The sequence below is a fragment of the Hyla sarda genome, chromosome 5 (genome assembly GCF_029499605.1).
Source record: "Hyla sarda isolate aHylSar1 chromosome 5, aHylSar1.hap1, whole genome shotgun sequence".
In the NCBI taxonomy this organism is placed as follows: Eukaryota; Metazoa; Chordata; class Amphibia; order Anura; family Hylidae; genus Hyla; species Hyla sarda.
The window spans coordinates 27,582,880-27,603,088 of NC_079193.1; the positions used below are offsets into that span (position 1 = coordinate 27,582,880).

Consider the following 20,209-nt stretch of genomic DNA (forward strand, 5'->3'; position numbering starts at 1 on the left):
CTTGGACAGTTTATTTACTGCCATATCAACCTTAGGAGGTGGCATCCAGGAATCAGATTCCGCGTCCGAGAGAGGGTACATCAATTTGAAGGTACGAGTGACAAGCGCAGGTTTATCTGGGTGCTTCCACTCAGCCTTCATCCTCTTTTTGCGTGCATCATTCACCTTGAAAACCCAAGGTTCTCTAGAGGTGGATGCAGAGGCTTCCCCTTGGTCAACATCCTGGTCCCTTGACCGGATGGACCTAAGTAATCTCTGCGTCTTTTCCGCAGGGAAAAGAGGCGGACACATCTTCACCTCAACAGGCTGTTCAGACTGTACAGATGACCTCTGGTCCAATACATCGATCGACATAACGGATTCTTCCGCCACAGAAGGAGGAGTGGATTCAGTTCTAGCTCTTTTGGGAACAAGAGCACTCTTAATTTCAGATATGGAATTTCCCATAAACTCCTTCATCCAGATGAACATGTCCTGGACAGTAAGTTCAGCTGGATTAGGGGGTGGACGGCAACCGGGACACCTGTTATATTCGTAAGCGTCCGGAAGCGGAGTGCCGCAATTGGCGCAAGCTAGATGGCGTTTTTTTGGCGCTAGCCTTACGACCACCAGAGTGTGGGTCACTAGAGGAAGGAGTAGACATGACTCTGGAAAGAAAGAAAATAAGTTAGGGATAATAAACAAAATTATTATCGCCCTAACGCCAAATAGAGAGGGAGAGATACCTATAATGCAGATAGGAGCTCTAACCACTAATGCTAGGCTTGTAAATAGGACTAGCTATGATGGCAGCAGAGACTGAATGAAGGTCTCAGCTGTCTTTATATGGGAAAGGGCCCGGAAGCCCCGCCCCCTTCAGAGAAGACCAGCCTGCAATAGGCTGAAACACCCGGAAGGGAATTTTAATAAAAATTATCCACTGAGCCCTTCCCTAACTAGGAAAGGGCTCACGCCTGACTTTTCACCTAAGTATAAAACTTAAAAGGCAGCGCAAAGCGCTGAAGAAAGTGAGGCCGGGACCGGAAGTCGTCAGATGACGTACTTCCGGTCCACGGCTCGCACAGTGTAATGGAGGCGAGCGTGCGCCGAGACACGTGGGACGCCAGGCGGGTAAGAAAAAAACCCGCAGCGGCATCCCTAATGCTATGAGGGATCACCGGATCCTTGTAGCAATAAAATAGTCAAAACAAATAGTTTTAAGATAAACCAGGCCGGAGGCCCAGATAATATAAAGAGAAAAAAACAGGGGGCAGTTGAAAAAGGTACTGCGCCCCAAAAATATCTCCCCAATACAGGGGAGACATCCAGGCAGGCTCCAAAGGAGCCTGCACCGTCCTGCTGTCCTTACACAGGACAGAAAAAAAGCGAGATGGCCTAGGGGAGGAGGCCTTTTATGGGGGGGCTAATTAATTTAAATTGCTTGGGCGGAATTAAAAATTCCACCGTCCTGCCAGCTTCACAGGGGCAGAACACCCCCCCACTTGTGCTGCTGGTTAGGACGTAAGGGAAATGAAAGTGCAAAAATGGAAAAACCCCTGGTCCTTAAAGGAGATGTCCGGTGCTCACTTTTCTTATTGTATCCGTTCCGGGCTGCAAAAAAAAAGAAAATAAGCCCGTTCCGGGCTGAAAAATAAAAGAAAACAAATTTTCTCTTACCTGCCTAGGCTCCCCCGGTGCTTCAGTACAGGTGTTCGGTCCCCGGGCTGTATTCTTCTTACTTCCTGTTAGCCCGGCACGTCACACGGAGCTTCAGCCTTTCACTGGCCGAGGCGGGACATCGCTGCGGCCGGTGATAGGTTGAAGCTCCGTGAGACGTGCCGGGCTAACAGGAAGTAAGAAGAATACAGCCCGGGGACCGAACACCTGTACTGAAGCACCGGGGGAGCCTAGGCAGGTAAGAGAAAATTTGTTTTCTTTTATTTTTCAGCCCGGAACGGATAAAATAAGAAAAGTGAGCACCAGACATCTCCTTTAAAGGGTTAAAAAAGACTATTTTAGCTAAGGAAACTCGGTAATACTTTCTAGTAGAGAAGGCTGAAATACAACTGCATACAATAAGTATGTTCGTCATATCTAATAAAATGGAATGATCATTTATGGGAAGGCAATGCAATTGTATATCTAGCAGAAGGCAATCGCATAAAGGGCCTTGTCCCAGTAAACAGACGTCCCTCTCTATCTCACCATCCCAACCAGCCATTCCGCGGTTATCTACCATTTGCAGGGGTTACAGATATAACTGAAGGGTTCTGCATGAACCTACAATGGCGCTGAGCTGGCTCTGACGCTCAAACAAAAGTACCGATGTGAGTGTCCAAGAATATAATGAAGTCCGAGGTGTACAGAACAGCCATGTTTCTCATTCCAAGTTCATCGTGTGTAAGGAAACACACACGGATAGTACTGACCGTGGGAGCAAATGTATTTATAGACTCAATCTAGAAACCTCATCCAAGAGGAAGAATCATGGACATTTTGTTATGGTAAGAATTAGGGATGCACCCATACCATTCTTTTTTAACACCAATGCTTCATTTTTCCTACAATACCAATTACCGATATTTTTTTTTTTTTAACACCCGTCACTCCCTGTCGTGTAGCCGTCACATCTCTCTGCCCACCCCTCCGTCTGCTCATACTTTATACATATGTAAAAATAATATAAAAGGGGTACTCTGCCCATAGACACCTCACAAAATCTTATTGTCCAAAGGTCCAATTCCTGTCCTTTGCATACAGGTAACATCCAAATATAGAAGACAAGGCTTGCACTCACCGTTTCTGCAGAATATTTAATGCGGTCATTCCCTTCCGGCAGGGAGACTTCAGTGATGCGGGGTGCTCAGAGGCATACAGCAAGAAGGTCGGAAGAAGCACGCACCTATTGTACGAAAACGGCTTTTTGCCTCTGAGCACCCCGCATCACTGAAGTCTCCCTGACGGAACGGAATGAGCGCATGAAATATTCTACAGAAACGGTGAGTGCAAGCCTTGTCTTCTATATTTGAATTTTGCACACTGTCTTGCTATCTTTGAACTTTGCACCCCGTTAGTAGTTGCTCCATTGGATTATCCGGCTGTTGTCCTGTTCATATTAATTGGTTCCTCCATTGTCTATATATATATATGGACTGGTTTGACTGTGCTCTCTGAGTATATCTATAGTTGGTCTGCATACAGGTAACACTTAATTGACATAAGATTGTGTTTGGGTCAGTGGGAACATAGGGTTAGCTATGCCATCCTGCCATGTGACACAAAAGTTAAGGAGCTACTACTCTCAGCTGACCTTCACTCCACCTGTTCCTAACCCCTACTTACATTTACACAAAGCACTGTGCAGTAATGGTAGCTCCACACATAAGGGTGCATTCACACCCCGTTTTTGCAATACAGTTCCCATATACGTTTTCTATGTGAAAACCGTATGGAACCTTATTGGAAACCGTATGCATTGACTCTCCATTGAAAACCGTATGCCAAAAGATGCATCAGGTTGTGCCGTTTTGCATCCTGTATGGTTTTGTCAGGTTTTTTTCCTGTACCCAAAACTGTAGTCTACCATGGTTTTAGGTCCGGTTGAAAAACTGTATTAAACCGTATACTTTTTTTTAAACATGGGAGTCAATGGGAACTGTACAGAACTGTATGTGCATACAGTTCCATCCGGTTTTCACCATAGGGTTTTTGACTTTGCACAGTTTTTTTTTTCTTGAATTTCAATCAAACAAGTAAAACTTTATACGTATAGGTTTTTTTCTTAAAAAACGGATGCAACCAGATGTCAGTTTTCAGACCGTATACGGTTTTTAACTGTATACGGGTTAAAATTTTTACACACGTTTTGATACAGTTTAGTCAGGTTTTGAGGAATCTGTTTTTCCTCAAAAACCTGATACGGGACCTGTATTGCAAAAACGTGGTGTGAATGCACTTTAAGACAGCTTGTGGTGAATACTTGTTCGACCAACAGTGATCTCTCCCAATCTGTCCATGCACAGGAACACTCGGCTCAGTGGTGATGATGGTGGACATCTCTGGTAGTTGTTTAGCTCCCAAAGAACAAAGGATAGAGCAATTGAAATAACATGCCCGATCCTTCATTACCTGGCATCTTCTGTTGAGCGACAATTGGGAGACTAGATGGCCCACCAGTGGGTTTGGCCTACACATGTCTAATGTTTATGGGGGCTTAACATAATGTGAACAAACTGTCCCATTGAATTATAGGAGCTCATATAATCTGATAGGGGTGTGGCAGTCTATAAGCTTATCAATAAGCAGTCAATAAGCTTATCCAATGGCAACAGAATTATGATTGCAGCTCAATAAATAAATAAATAAAAATGTAATAAATATAACAAACAAGTAAATAAATAATTGGAATTATGTAATTAATTAAACAAATATAAAAATAAATAAATTTATTAAAAACTAAATAAATAAATTAAACATATACATTTAAAAAATTATAAATAAATTAAACAAATAAGTAAATAAATTAATTAATTAATCAATACCCTTTGTTTGCAATATTTTCTCCCCAGTTCTGGTCCTGCAATCTTTTTTTAAGAAGAATTTAACTTTTCGCTGAACTTACTAGGCAATCGTATCTATTTTGCATAAAATATGCATGAAGGATACAGACTGACTTGAACATATCTGTTGAAATATGTCTATGACCGGCAAAAGTTTTTCATCCTCAACCATGCAATTAATTTTTAACACGCGGAGTATTCTCCGAAATGATAAATGTACTTTAATCCGGCTTAATTGTTGCATAACCAGCTGTTGCGTGTTACACTGGAGAATCTTCACGATAATGGGAATGGATATTTTGCATAAAAATGTGCAGTTAAGGAATGTATTTTTGTCAATTTGCAGAAGAAATAAGTAAACGCAATATGTAACTCGTTATAGTTTGTCGCAAACGAGACTTGCAAAGGTCTTTATAAATATGTATCCCGCTGCTCTTTAGTCTCAAGAAGCATTGTGGTGGTTTATATGTATCTTCTACCTTTATGTCAGTGGTCTCCAAAATGCGACCCTCTAGATTTAGCAAAACTACAATTTCCAGCATGACTGGACAACCGTTGGCTCTCCGGGCATGCTGGGAGTTGTAGTTTTGCAACATCTGGATGGCTGCAGTTTGGAGACCACTGCTTTACATACTCACTCCTCTGTCTCTTCATTACACCCCTATCTCTTCATTACACATCCCTGTCTCTTCATTACACTTCCCTGTCTCTTAATTACACTCCCCTGTCTCCTCATTACACATCTCTGTCATTACACATCCCTGTCTCTTCATTACACTTCCCTGTCTCTTAATTACACCCCCATCTCTTCATTACGCCCGTTGTCTTTCCATTACACTCCCCTGTCTCTTCATTACACATCACTGTATCTTCATTACACACCCCTGTCTCTTCATTACACACCCCATCTCTTCATTGCACACCCCTGTCTCTTCATTACACATCCCTGCCTCTTCATTACACATCACTGTCTCTTCATTACACACCCCTGTCTCTTCATTACACACCCCATCTCTTCATTGCACACCCCTGTCTCTTCATTACACATCCCTGCCTCTTCATTACACATCACTGTCTCTTCATTACACACCCCTGTCTCTTCATTACACACCCCATCTCTTCATTGCACACCCCTGTCTCTTCATTACACATCCCTGCCTCTTCATTACACATCACTGTCTCTTCATTACACACCCCATCTCTTCATTGCACACCCCTGTCTCTTCAACACATACCCTTTTCTCTGCCCAGACCATTTCTAGCTGCTCAGCACCTCGGTGTGGTGGTGCTCATTACGTGTCCTGTCATTGTCTGCTTATCACCATCACCTTCATTGGTAGGGTGTTTGGGACAGCTATGGACTTGATCTGCATAATCTATAGTTATGAATCCATCATTTGTTTTAGATGATGTTCATGTTGGAGTATGGAGGCCTTGTGGTGGGTGCTTCAGCCCTGCCTTTGTTGTGGGGCGGCACACTGCCCCCTGCTGGTTTGATAATTTTGGGAGCCATCAGATGACAGTCGGTCACCCCTAGCAGAGATACAAGGGACGCTAACAGCTCAGCATTATGTGCAGGACATCCTGTGGCCACATTTCTCGCCTCTCTTGGCCCTCAGCTTCTAACAGCATTAAAATTTTTCAGCAGGATAATGCACGGACTCACCCAGTAAGGGCTTCCCATGAATATGATGCCAGATTGCAAAACATGCTAGGCCTGCCTTGTCACCAGATTGATTACAACAACTACTTATTGGTGCATTATTTATTTATTTACTTTTTGTCAATAGTTTTGACAAAAACCCTTGCAATCAGACAGGATAGGGGATAAAATGTCTAGGGGCAGAGTACCCCTTTAAGTTTTAAACACAGCAGAGTAATCATTTGACCTTTGGTTTCAGATACTTTTTTACACAGATACGATCCTAATTCTGTCCATTTCTATTTAAAATAATGCACAAAAAAGTAAGGAATCTACATTAACCCCCCCCCTCCAAAAAAAAAAAGTTCACAACTGTGGCCTTACCCGGATACATCCAGCCTCATTGTATTCCTCTCCTCTGTTAATTTGTATCTGCATCATCCCAATCTACAGAAAGTATAGCCATTATAATGAAAAGGAGTTCAACTTCTCACTATAACTTATTTCTTGGTAGATTGAGCAAGATGGTTCCTTTCCGAGTTCTTCATGTTATTATTATTACTGTGCCCCGAGATACAATGTTGAGATTTGACAAGGTGTGAAATGATCTTTATTTTTAAACAAAACCATAAAAAAAAAAAAACTTTCCGATATCCTCTGTCTATCTCCAATTTTCACTTTTATATGTGTTTCTCTCATTATATTTACATATAAATTGCTCAGGCAGTAAACTGCATCATTGGCTGCTCGTACTGAGATAGAACAGTATGTGCCGGAAAAGCAATGAAAATATTGGATTATTTTCTTATTGTTATCAATTAATTAAAGGAACTGTTTCATCTCAGGGCTCCTTTAATGTGACAGTTTCTAAGCTATGGCTTGTGAGACAGCGGCCACTACTGGTGGAATGTAGCATTACATGTGTCCACCCAGGTGAAGGTCTGAATACTAAATGAGGTTGAAAAACCGAAATGCGCTTAAAGAAGAAGTCTGGTGCTAAGAAATGTAACCTGCTATCTGCAGGATAGGGGATAAATGTCTGATTTCAGGGGATCCGACCGCTGGGACTCCCATCAATCTCCCAAATGGGGCCTCGGTTCAGCCCTGCCAGTGTGTGTTTTGTACTCAGCAGGTCAGCTGGTACAAACATGTCCCCTCAATTCATCTCTATGGGAGAGGCGGAGACTAGTGTTGGGTGCATTTTTTATTTTTATTGCGAATATAGCAAATTTGCGAATTCTCGAATATATTCGCTATATATTCGAAATTAGGAATATTCATTTTTCCGCATATATGAATATGCGCATATTCCTTCTTTTCACTTGTGGGCCAATTAGAATGATGCAAATACACTTGTCAGAGATTATCAACAACATCCCTAACAATCAATAGTAAAGTTGCGCACCCCCTCACTGTTTTCTTCCTCGAAAACGCAAATATGCAAATATAACAAATACGTGAAATTCGCGAATATAGGATGAATATTCATCTATATCTTCGTGAAATATCGCAAATTCGAATATAGCCAATGCCGCTCATCACTAACGGAGGCACAGGGTTCCTGTGTCTCCGCCTTTCCCATTGAGATGAATGGAGGGGGCATGTTTGTACCAGCTGACCTGCTGTGTGTGAAACATTACACACCGCAGCTCAGCCGGGGCCGAGTCGGCCCTGTACGAGAGATTGCAATGGACTTTAACGAATTTAAACAAACAGAACCAAATTTTTCCATCGTGTACATGTCCATTAGAATTGGAAGTGCACAGATTTCCCAAAAACGTGGCCCTGGTGACCAACTGCTATTAGGAGCACTCTCCTAAAGGTAGTGCTCCTAATCCCGGCTTGTTGCCTGTATAAAAGACATCTGTCCACAGAAGCAGAATTCTCCACCATGACCAAGACCAAAGAGCTGTCCAAGGATGTCAGGGACAAGATTGTAGCCGCCAAGCAGCTTGGGGAGAAGTTTACAACAGTTGGTGCCATTATTTACAAATGGAAGAAACACAAAATATCTGTCAATCTCCCTCGGTCGGGGGCTCCATGTAAGTTTTCACCTCATGGAGTTTCAGTGATCATGAGAACAGTGCGGAATCAGCCCAGAACTACACGGGAGGATCTTGTCAATGATCTCATGGCAGCTGGGACCAAAGTCACCAAGAAAACAATTGGTAACACACTACATCGTGAAGGACTGAAATCCTGCAGTACCCGCAATGTCCCCCTGCTCAAGAAAGCTCATGTACAGGCCTGTCTGATTCAGAGGATCATTGGCAAACCTCAGATGGGCCTGTACAAGTGCTTTCATGGGCAGGAGGGCGTTGCAGGATTTAAGTCCTTCATAGCTTAGCCAGCAATCCAAATTCTGCCCCGGCACTGAAGATCTTTGTCAGTATACTCACGCAGATACCAGCATGTGGGGGTATCACTGTGCAGGCATTGGAAGAGGGGAGAATCAACATGGCTTCCGATGGGGTGTAGCAATGCCTGGGTGAAGTTGTTATTATATTGGAGGGTTCATAGCAAAATGGGGAGTAATGGGGGAAACAAAGTCCATTGCAAAAATTTGAAATTTGTGTGTTGGAGGGGAGATACAGTGACCCCATGACCTACGATGGTCCCGACATATGATCATTTCAACATACGATGGCCTCTCAGAGGCCATCGCATGTTGAAGGCAGCATCATCATACGATGCTTTTGTATGTCGGGGCCATCGCATAAACGGCTATCCCGCAGCGCAGACTGCTTCAGCTGCCACCGGATAGCCGTTTACAGTGCCCAGTGTGGTCCGCTGACGATCACTTACCTGTCCTCGGGGCTGCGGCGCGTCCTCTTCGGGATCCCCTGCATCGTCGGCGCTCTCCATCGTCGTCATCACGTCGCTGCACACACCGTCCCCTCGTCCAATAGGAGCGGCTTGCGTAGCGACGTGATGGCGGTGACGGAGAGCGAGGATGCCGGGGAAGCAGAGGCCTTGCCGGAGCGTCGGGGACACCCCGGGGAAGCGGCAACAGCAATGGAAGGCGACATCCAGGGCAGCGGTGACGAGCGGTGACGGTCCGGAGCGGCGGGGACATGTGAGTATAACCTCCAATACCAGTGGTCTTCAACCTGCGGACCTCCAGATGTTGCAAAACTACAACTCCAAGCATGCCCGGACAGCCAACGGCTGTCCGGGCATGCTGGGTGTTGTAGTTTTGCAACATCTGGAGGTCCGCAGGTTGTAGACCACTGTCCTTTACTTTACATTGCACGGATCCCTCAACATGCGATGGTGTCAATAAACGACGGTCCATTTGGAACGGATTACCATCGTATGTTGAGGGACCACTGTATTTAGATTTTTGCTATGGGGCCCCATGAATTTTATGTAGACCAACTTTATATGATTAAAGGGGTATTCTGGGATTTTTTTATTTTATTTGACTGTCCTACAGGTGTTGTATAGTGTAATTCATAATATAGTGTTACCTGTGTTTCATGGTGGTCTCACAATTCTGCGATTTTTGGCCCAATGTTTATTTTTAACAGCATACAAAAAGAGTGTTGTCTCAGGTTTTCCCAGGTTGCAGTGCGGCCCGATACATTACATCACTAGTCAGGTGTTCAGTGGGAGCCTGTCTGTGCTTCAATGGGTGGAGCAACCTCTGTGTGAGAGGGAGATCATTTTGCAAGAATTGTAGTTTTCAGCTGGAGGCACCCTGGCCAGAAAACACTGGTTTATTGCATTGAAGGGGGTCACATGTGTGTTTCAATGGGTGGGGGGACTGATGTGTGGGAGGGGAGAAAAGGAATCATGGGACTTGTAGTTTGCGGGAACAAACTCCAACAGGAAATAGTCAGTTCACAAAAATATAGCTTCAGCATTATAGCAATCTCACAACATAGCAATTTAGCTCCAACAAAAGCTCGGATCCTTTCTAAGCATGTCCATTACTGTCTGGCAGGTAAGTGCTAAAATCACCTTATGGTGGAGAACCCCTTTAACCTCTTATAGATTTCCGACAGCTATAAAAGTGCATTCAGTCGGTACACTTCTAGAGATAGCAAATATACAAATTACAGCAACTTCCATTCAGGTTTTGAGTTGTAACTAAATTATATTTCTGAATGCTCCTCTGTGTGTTTGCCTCTTTCCTCCATAACTCCCGCCGATATAAATGGAAACAGAACCAAGCATTATTCTCTTAACACTTTTAACAGTCTCTTTGCACATCCTTCTGCTCCATGAGTGTACTAACAGGCGGTGGATTATTACAGTTATTTTGCTGACTATTATTATACAGCACTTATGCAGGACGAGATGTATGGAGATTGGTAAGTGTCACGCCTCATCGCTGTGTTCATGGTTGCCAACATTTGCAAATGATTTCCAAGGGCCCCATTGCTTCCAACGTATGAAAGGTTATTACGAAGGCTACTATTTCGGAGAAGCAGGCCGCACCACTTTCCATTGTGAGATGCTATTGAATTTCGGTTTAGAATAGTTTCAGCATCTTCAGATGTTTTGCACAGAAAGCATTAAAGAGTAACTTCAGTAAAAGCCGAAGGTTCCTATTGTAATTATTATTTATCTTTCAGACCCTCTAATAAAAGATTTTATAGCCATGCTGTTTGCCGAGCAGCGGCATAAGTACATACTGCTGGCTGCATAGCAACAAAGACCATGGCTGGTGGTGGCGCATATTGATACATGATCCTAGTCTTGGCTGAGGGACAGCTATTCCTTTCTGTTTGCTAAAGAAGTGCTTTGGACAGGGGTGTAGCCACAATACACACGTTCTAAGGCCAGAGGAAGAGCGAAGTCGGCATAAAACGGCTGTTACCACTTCTCTGCGCCATTGTTGTCTCCATATGGACATGATGACATCACAGGGTTCCTCCGTATAGACATGATGACATCACACAGTTCCTCCATATGGACATGATGACATCACACAGTTCCTCCATATGGACATGATGACATCACACAGTTCCTCCATATGGACATGATGACATCACACAGTTCCTCCATATGGACATGATGACATCACACAGTTCCTCCATATGGACATGATGACATCACACAGTTCCTCCATATGGACATGATGACATCACAGGATTCCTCCATATGGACATGATGACATCACACAGTTCCTCCATATGGACATGATGACATCCCAGGATTCCTCCATATGGACATGATGACATCACACAGTTCCTCCATATGGACATTATGACATCACAGGATTCCTCCATATGGACATGATGACATCACACAGTTGCTGGAGACTTATCAGACCAGACAATGTTCTTCCATCTTCCATTGTCCAGCTTTTTAGACCTGTGAATTTTAGCCTCAGTTTCCTATTCTTAGCTGATAGAAGTGGTACCGGATGTGGTCTTCAGCTGCTGTAGCCCATCTGCTTCAAGGCTGGACATTCAGAGATGGTATTCAGCATACATTGGTTGTAACCAGTGTTTTTTTTGTTGTTGTTGTTACTGCTACCTTTCTGCCATCTCAAATCAGTCTGCCCATTCTGCCCTAAAGAATTGGGACATAGGCCACATTCTTACAAATACATAATCACCATATTAAAAGTCACAGTAGCCTTAAAGTCACAACCACAGTATAACTATAGCTACATCCCTATAATAAAAGCCACAGAGTCCTCATAATTACAGCCAATGTGTCCTTGTAATTAATAGAGCAATGTCTCCATAACTACATCAGAACAGTTTTCCTATAATTAAAACTACAGCGCCCCTATAGCAACAGAAAAGGGGACATTGTACAGCCAGTGGAGAGATTTATCAAAACCTGAGGAAAAGTTGCTGAGTTGCCCATAGCAACCAATCAGATCGCTTCTTTCATTTTACAGAGGCCTTTTCAAAAGTGAAAGAAGCGATCTGATTGGTTGCTATGGTCACTCAGCAACTTTTCCTCTGGACAGATTTTAATAAATCTCTCCCAATGAGCCAATAATTAAAACCACAGTGCCCCTATAAATACAGCCACAGCGGCCCTATAAGTAAAGCCAATGAGCCCATATTATTAACATCACAGTGCCCCTATAAATACAGGCACCCCTACCTCCATGCTATTGTTTTCTACTACCAGGCAGGTAGGGTTGCCACGTGGCCGGTATTTTTATATTAAAGGGGTACTCCGATGGAAAACTTTTTTTTTTAAATCAACTGGTGCCAGAAAGTTACACAGATTTGTAAATGACTTCTATTAAAAATCTTAATCCGTCCAGTACTTATTAGCTGCTGAATACTACAGAGGAAATTATTTTCTTTTTGGAACACAGAGCTCTCTGCTGACATCTCTGTCCATTTTAAGGACTGTCCAGAGCTGAGATGTCAGCAGAGAGCACTGTGGTCATGATGTCAGCAGAGAGCTCTGTGTTCCAAAAAGAAAATACAGTGGTCCCTCAACATACGATGGTAATTCGTTCCAAACGAGCCATCGTTTGTCGAATCCATCGTATGTTGAGGGATTCGTGCAATGTAAAGTGTAGGAAGCTGTACTCACCTGTCCCCGCCGCTCGAGATTGTATCCCCGGGCCTCCGCTGGGCTCTCCGCTGGGCTCTCCGCTGTCTTCTCCGGTCCTCTGCTGTCTTGTCCGGTCCTCCGCTTTCTTCCGCAAGGCCTTACTGGGCCTGCGTATCAACGTCATTACGCCGCTGCGTACGCCATTCCTATTGGATGATGTGCGCAGCAGCGTATTGACGTCATCGGAGAGGGCCGAGAAGACACCGGAAGACCAGCGCTGGACCCAGAGGGCACCCCGGAGCATCGTGGAGGGGTAAGTAATACTTACCGCACCACACGGGGAACATTAAGCTGCTATCCGGCAGCAGCTTAAGCATTTGGCGCTGACGGATAGCACTCAATGCGATGGCCAGACATAAAAAAGCATTGTATGTCGATGCTGACATCGACATGCGATAGCCTCTGAGAGGCCATCGTATGTCGATTTGATCATATGTCGGGGCCATCGTAGGTCGGGGGGTCACTGTAATTTCCTCTGTAGTATTCAGTGGCTAAAAAAAAACAACGGAATTATTAAGATTTTTTAATAGAAGTAATTTACAAATCTGTTTAACTTTCTGGCAACTTTCTGGAAAAAAATTCCACCAGAGTACCCCTATAAAAATACCAGCAATGCAATGGCTGGCATTAATCCAACCAATCCTTCAACCCCTGGAATGTTGCACCATAACCTATGCCAGTGTTTCCCAACCAGAGCGCCTCGAGCTGTTGCAAAACTAGAACTCCCAGCATGCCCGTATGCGGTTTTGGACCGGACCTAAAACCCTGGTAAACTACGGTTTTAGGTGTGGTCAGGAAACCGCATACGGGTCAAAACTGAGCCGACCGGAGTCACCCTTTGACTCCGGTCGGGTCATTAAAGTAAATGGAGTCACGGGCTGATCCGTCCGGGGTACGGAAGCACCCGGTTTGCCCCTCCCCCCGCCGGATCCGGCACCCGTATGTACAAAACGTGGTGTGAATGCACCCTAAGCCCTTCTCCGACAGGAGAGAGGCCCCCCAACAAACCTACCCTTCACCTCCAGGCCAAAAAGGCTCCTGCAAGGATCCAGGTTCGATGCCCCTTTTCGCCGAAGCTACTAAGGGGCGAAAATGCTCCTGGCTTCACCATAGGCGTTAGCCAAGGTATCAGCCGAGGAGCCGTATACTGGTGGCATCTTGGCCAAAGCCAAGATGCCCAGGGGTTGCAGGGAGGTGAGGAACCTAATGGCCACACACCTCCCCTAGACCGCCAGGAGGGACACCCAGAAGGGCTACCGTATCCTGACAATCCTGTGTACAAATAAAGACACAAACGTGGCACAGTGACAAACAAAAAATAATAATAAATAAGTGGATGAGTGCAGATATACTGCCCGGTCATCCGGCCGGATCTATAAAAATTTCCCTGATCCTAGCCAGAAGGCCGGGATAGCAAGGGTGAGTGCCAAAGGTGAAGAGTAATGGTGCAGTGCTTTCACTCAGTGAGTTAACACCCAGTGATTTTCGGCACCTCAGGGTCACCACTCCCCGAGGCACAGAAGTACCTCGGCTCTACACCCCTCTACCTCATGGCGAGACCCGGAGGAAACAGGTCACATCAGGACAGCCGTTGAGCTGGTTACGTGGCACCAGCCCCAGAAGGCCCCCGTACACCTGCCCCCTCCATGGAGCACCCATCCTACATCAATGGCAGAGACTAAACCACTGATAAGAACAGATACTACACTTGATCTTAGCCAAAAGGCCGAGAAGCGATACTGACCTGCTGGGTATTGTAGTTTTCGTTTGGGGCAGCTGCTGAGCCACAGGCTGTATGAGGGCATGCTGGGAGTTGTAGTTAGTCTCGAATTTAGTTTAAAAAAAAAGTGATCAAAAAGTCCCATCGAAACAAAAACGGTACTGTTAAAAACTACAGATCAGGCCGCAAAAAATGAGCCCTCATATGGCCTGTATAAGGAGAAATAAAAAAAAAGTTATAGGGGCCTGAATAGGACAAAAATTCCCCCGCATATGTGTATCCTACGTTGGCACGCATATATAATTAATTATGCAAATTAGCATAGCTGGTATTTATTAATTTTTTGCAAGAAAGGTGGCAACACTACAGGCAGGTAACATGGAGAACAGTAGTAAATCTACATTATTACTCTTTCTAATACACTGTCGTAGATACGATGAAAAGTCCAACATTTCCGCCATTGTTTTATTGGCAGCCTCGGTCGTTCTTAGGGGAAACCAGAAAAGAGTGATGTATCTCCTGATGAAACATTGCAATAAGAACATAACAAGATTTCCAGGCTTCTCTTAGGGAGCAAAGAAATGTAAAACTCATTTGCTCCCCTCTACCATGTAAATCCAATATTGGAAATCCAATTGTGTGTTTCTCTTCCTCCCGCGTTCTTAGGAAAATACATTTTACACTGAATAAAGATCAAGACAAAGGGAATTCATTTGTTGTATGGATTTATCAGATTAGATTCCTCTGGCCAAGTGATCTGACACTATTTTCTGTGACACAAAGAGTCTCCAGTGAGCAACTTCATTTTTTTACTTGGCATGCTGGGACCTGTAGTTTTAGGAAATTTGGAGAGCCACGGGTTGAATATCGCTGCTGAAGAAGTACACTTAAAGGGGTACTCCGGTGGAAAACTATTTTTCATATCAACTGGCTCCAGAAAGCTAAACAGATTTGTAAATTCCTTTTATTAAAAAAATCTTAACCCTTCCAGTACTTATCAGCTGTTGTATGCTCCACAGGAAGTTGTGTAGTTCTTTCCAGTCTGACCACAGTGCTCCCTGCTGACACCTCTGTCCATGTCAGGAACTGTCCAGAGCAGAATAGGTTTGCTATGTGGATTTTTTACCCTATACATTACTTCTATTTAAAAATCTTAACCCTTCCAGTACTTGTCAGCTGCTGTATGCTCCACGGGCAGTTGTGTAGTTCTTTCCAGTCTGACCACAGTGCTCTCTGCTGACACCTCTGTCCATGTCTGGAACTGTCCAGAGCAGGATAGGTTTGCTATGGGGATGTCTTACCCTATACATTACTTCTATTTAAAAATCTTAACCCTTCCAGTACTTATCATCTGCTGTATGCTCCACAGGAATTTATTTTCTTTTTGAATTTCTTTTCTATCTGACCACATTGCTCTCTGCTGACACCTCTGTTCGTGTCAGGAACTGTCCAGAGCAGGAGCAAATCCCCATAGCAAATCTCTCCTGCTCTGGACAGTTCCTGACATGGACAGAGGTGTCAGCAGAGAGCACTGTGTTCAGATTTGAAAGAACTACACAACTTCCTCTGAAGCATATAGCAGCTGATAAGTACTGGAAGGATTAAGATTTTTTTTTTTATAGAAGTAATGTACAAATCTGTATAACTTTCTGGCACCAGTCGATTCAAAAACATTTTGTTTTTCCACCGGAGTACCCCTTTAATGAAATGAGACTCTGAGAGAAAACACCAGGCCCCTTGAGTATTTGCCATATGACAGCAGGCTTATAGAAATACTTTCCCAAATAAATCAAAGGGATACATTGTAATAATGTGTCTCTACACCTATTTTTTCCCATTCTGTTGTGACTTATTGTTGTCTTCAGTGGCGGAGATTCTGCTTGAAACAAAAGTGTCTTTTAGCCGGATAAATGTATGTCCTCCAGCACACGAAAACTATCCTCTCCATCAGCCTGATAAGAAGGTGGCTGGAACACCGGGACCCTTAGATTGATTGATGGACTGCACGGATATGATGAAATAGAAATATGTCCCGTGACAGAGGAAAGTGTTTCCCAGATGATGAAAGAAGCCGCTTTATATGGGTTTATTATGGCATTCCTATAATATAAGCCAAACAGTGCCGTAGACATCGGTGCATGACGGATATAGATATACTGTAGGCGTGAAACCTCCATACATAATGGAACAGTCCAATCACCAAAAATATGCACAAAGCAGTAGTATACACCAATGGTCATATCAATCAATTCCCTATCTACATAGACTCCATTTAATGCATTTAAGGTAATTCTAGTGTCCAGAAGATGGCAGACTACACAATCAAATGAACTGAGAAGTGACTAAAGCTGAGGAAGGAGGAGTTTTATGGACATGTGCTTGCAGCTATCTTGGATTTTTCAGTTCCAGCAGAATAAGCAGAGAGAGAGAGAGAGAGAGAGAGAGAAAGAGAGAGGGACAAACTGTGAGGGATCCTGGTTTGAAGAGTGCGGCAAAATCTTGCTAGCAGGTTCAACACGATCCATTGCTGGTAGCAGGAAAACCTCTGTAAGAGAACTTCAAGCTGAACTTACCTAATTTACAGACTGTGTAAGGGTAAGCCTCAAACCCTTCTTCCCTGTCCCAGAACAGGGCACCCAAAACACACATACTGATAAAAAGACATCGCTATCCTTGATACCTTGAGTTTCAACCTAACTGAAGGTACCCAATGGCCACTAGAACGAAGATTAGGGTGGGTTGCAAGTGTTGTTGTGGGTGCGTGAGACCTATATGCACATGCATTTGTCTGATTTTGTGCTGTACTATACCTTACTGTTTGTTATGTTATGCATGGTTGTTTTTCTTTATGCAATACAAAGTTAGTATCAAGTTAGCTTTGTGTCATGTTCCCAATGGCTGAGTGTACCGCCACTCCTGCTCGTCTACAAAGGTGGGTCCATGTAGGCGGCCCCGTCTAGAAAAACTTGGGGGGGGGGGGGTCCCAGTCCCCTCATGATTGGACACTTATCCCCTATCCTGTGTATAGGATATACAGTGATCCCTCAACTTACAATGGCCTCAACATACAATAGTTTCAACATACAATGGTCTTTTCTGGACCATTGTAACTTGAAACCAGACTCATCATACAATGCTACGGACAGTCCAGATCTGTGAAACTTGTCAATGGCTGGAAGAACTGACCAATCAGAATGGGCATTCACTGGTAAAACCCCTGTATTACTGAAGTGCACGCACTGACTGGTGTCTGGTAGCGCCCCCTACAGTACAGCGAGGTATTACATGTTCTGTACACTTTACCTGTGCCAGGGTTAGCTGCTCCATTGGACACCAGGTGAGGGCGGTTCTATTTTACATTTTTAGGACATTGTGTACTGTACAGGACCCCGAAGAAGCTCCTGTCCTCTACATAGACAGTGATTACAGCTCCCAGCAGATCTTTATTACTTTTATATGTAAGGATTTGCTTTATCTATATTAGTTATCTACTTATTTTCGTTTAATCCTCACTTTTTCCTATTTTTGGATGACATTTTGGTGGCTTCAGAACCAATTACCAGGTTTCCATAGAGTTATAGTTTCAACATACAATGGTTTCAACATACAATGGTCGTCCTGAAACCGATTAATATTGTAACTTGAGGGACCACTGTACATTTATTTCCCTGGATAACCACTATGAGGTAGTTTCATAGCAATTACCTCAAACTGACCTATAAACAGTAGAAGAGGGAAAAGCATATTCATAACTATGACGTAAGGGTGAAAACAACCATAGTAACTGCTATGGGCCAAGAGGCTGAGAGGACCCACTAAGATGCAAGAACACTGGACCTTTTTGTATGGAATAAAAAGCTCCTGTAGGTTGGTGTACTATGTAGGTTCTCAGACATAAAATGATCTTATCTCTACCTGCCTTACACCTTATTATTGCTGTGGTGTCCCAGGACCTGATTGCATCTGTTGCCTTGTGGTGGGGTCCCCAAAGTCAGAGTCCCTAGGTGTAGGTGGGGTCCTCATCCTTAGTTAGCCCCTTGTCACCCCTTTTGTAATTAAAATTATTTAAATTTAATGTGTATATATTTGTGTAATAAGTGTACTTACCTAGTTAGTGTCGCAGGACCTGCGGGTCACGTGATGCGTTCCAAAGACTCTATGGTTTCTGTGTATAGGACCTTTGGAGCAAGTCAGGTGTTCACCCATCAGGCTATGTAACGGTGAGTGACAGCTGACCATGGACCAATCCAAAAAGGCTCGCTCTCTTGTTCCTGGGCTGTTGACAGGGAAGGATCTGCGCTGCTGTCATCAGTGAGTTTAGGCCCGAGCCTTGCGGCAACGGCTGATCTTTTCTAAACTGTGAGTGTAATCGATCCCTACGCACTCTACAAGCTTAACCGGACCATATCTATCCCCTAAATCCGGACGGATCTTTGCAAATTACCCTAAATTCTAAGACTTATATAAAAAGTCAAGGTCCGCAACAACTGTCAGTCACTGAGGTGTATGGAGACTGTATTAATGAGACTGTTACTGTTCATTGGATGTACCGCAAGTCTTTAAGTCAAGTTTATTCATGTTCAAGTTCAACTACCTTGTGGACCTTCAGTCATTTTTTGCATGCACCTATCGTTACTGGGAAGGGAGGCGATAGGTCGGAGAATTACCTCGGCATACTAGCCCTCAGCCTGGCGTCACGAGTGACAGGGTTAACCTTAACCCCTGATATACTGAAGCAACACCCTGACTACACTACCCCTACCCCAGAGGCCTACCACATTGCCACCTATGCTGCTAATTAATTTTGTCATTAGGTGGTGAGGGCCCATATACATTTTGCTGTGTGGCCCTATGAGTTCTACGCCCCTCGTGTTACCCTCACATCTCTCATGTAACGCATTGATGATCCAGGCCTGGTGGAGCAGGAACGTCTCTTCATTCTTCTTCTGACTGTCGGCAGGGTCTCAATTGGGGGACACCCTCCTTTTATTGCACCCATATGCTTTGATAGACTATCAATATCTAGGAAAAGTCTCTCCATAGACTAATTATAATAAAATAATATATTAAATGTTGAAAGCGAGTAGACATTAATGGCAACTTCTGAGCGCTCCATCACATTCAATAAGCTTCAGAAAAATTAAGTCGAAATTTATAGGGCATTTGCATTGGGATTTTCCATAGTAAGCATTTCTTGTAGCTTCCAGATGTATCGCTCTGCTGTGTAGACGTTAGCCACAGGCAGCGTGTAATAGCACATTCTGTCACCACAGTTTCCTGCAGCTGTTCAATTCCTTCATACGGCTGGAAATATTACACTCGGTCGTGTAAATCCTGACCTGATGCGATCTCCAGGTACAGGAGCCTTGTTGTTGGACATTTTATGTAGAACCCATATAGTTTAACATAAAAAATTGGTATTTCCCCCATGTCCTCCCTATGAGTAGTAATGTAATCTTCATTCATACTATGTCATCATACTGTATCACTCATATCTATTGTTATGTCTATGGACTCCTACTATTTGCCAGTCGGGCTCACAACATAAATGCCACATAGTAAGGCCAGATAATCTTTGAGCGGAACTGCAATCATGCTCTGGCAGGATCTGTTTAACTATAAATTTCTACTCAAAGGAGAACTCCAGGCACAACTAACTTAAAGGGGTACTTCGCCCCTAGACATCTTATCCCCTGTCCAAAGGATGTCAGATGGCGGGGGTCCCGCTGCTGGTGACTCCGGGATCTCGGCTGCAGCACCCACCTCAATGGC

The 20,209-nt window shown here is 44.0% G+C and overlaps 1 pseudogene; it reads right to left on the reverse strand.

Moving 5' to 3' along the window:
• Window positions 1–14,363: 14,363 nt before the first annotated feature.
• LOC130274633 (U2 spliceosomal RNA) lies at window positions 14,364–14,455 on the reverse strand (annotated as a pseudogene).
• Window positions 14,456–20,209: the final 5,754 nt, after the last annotated feature.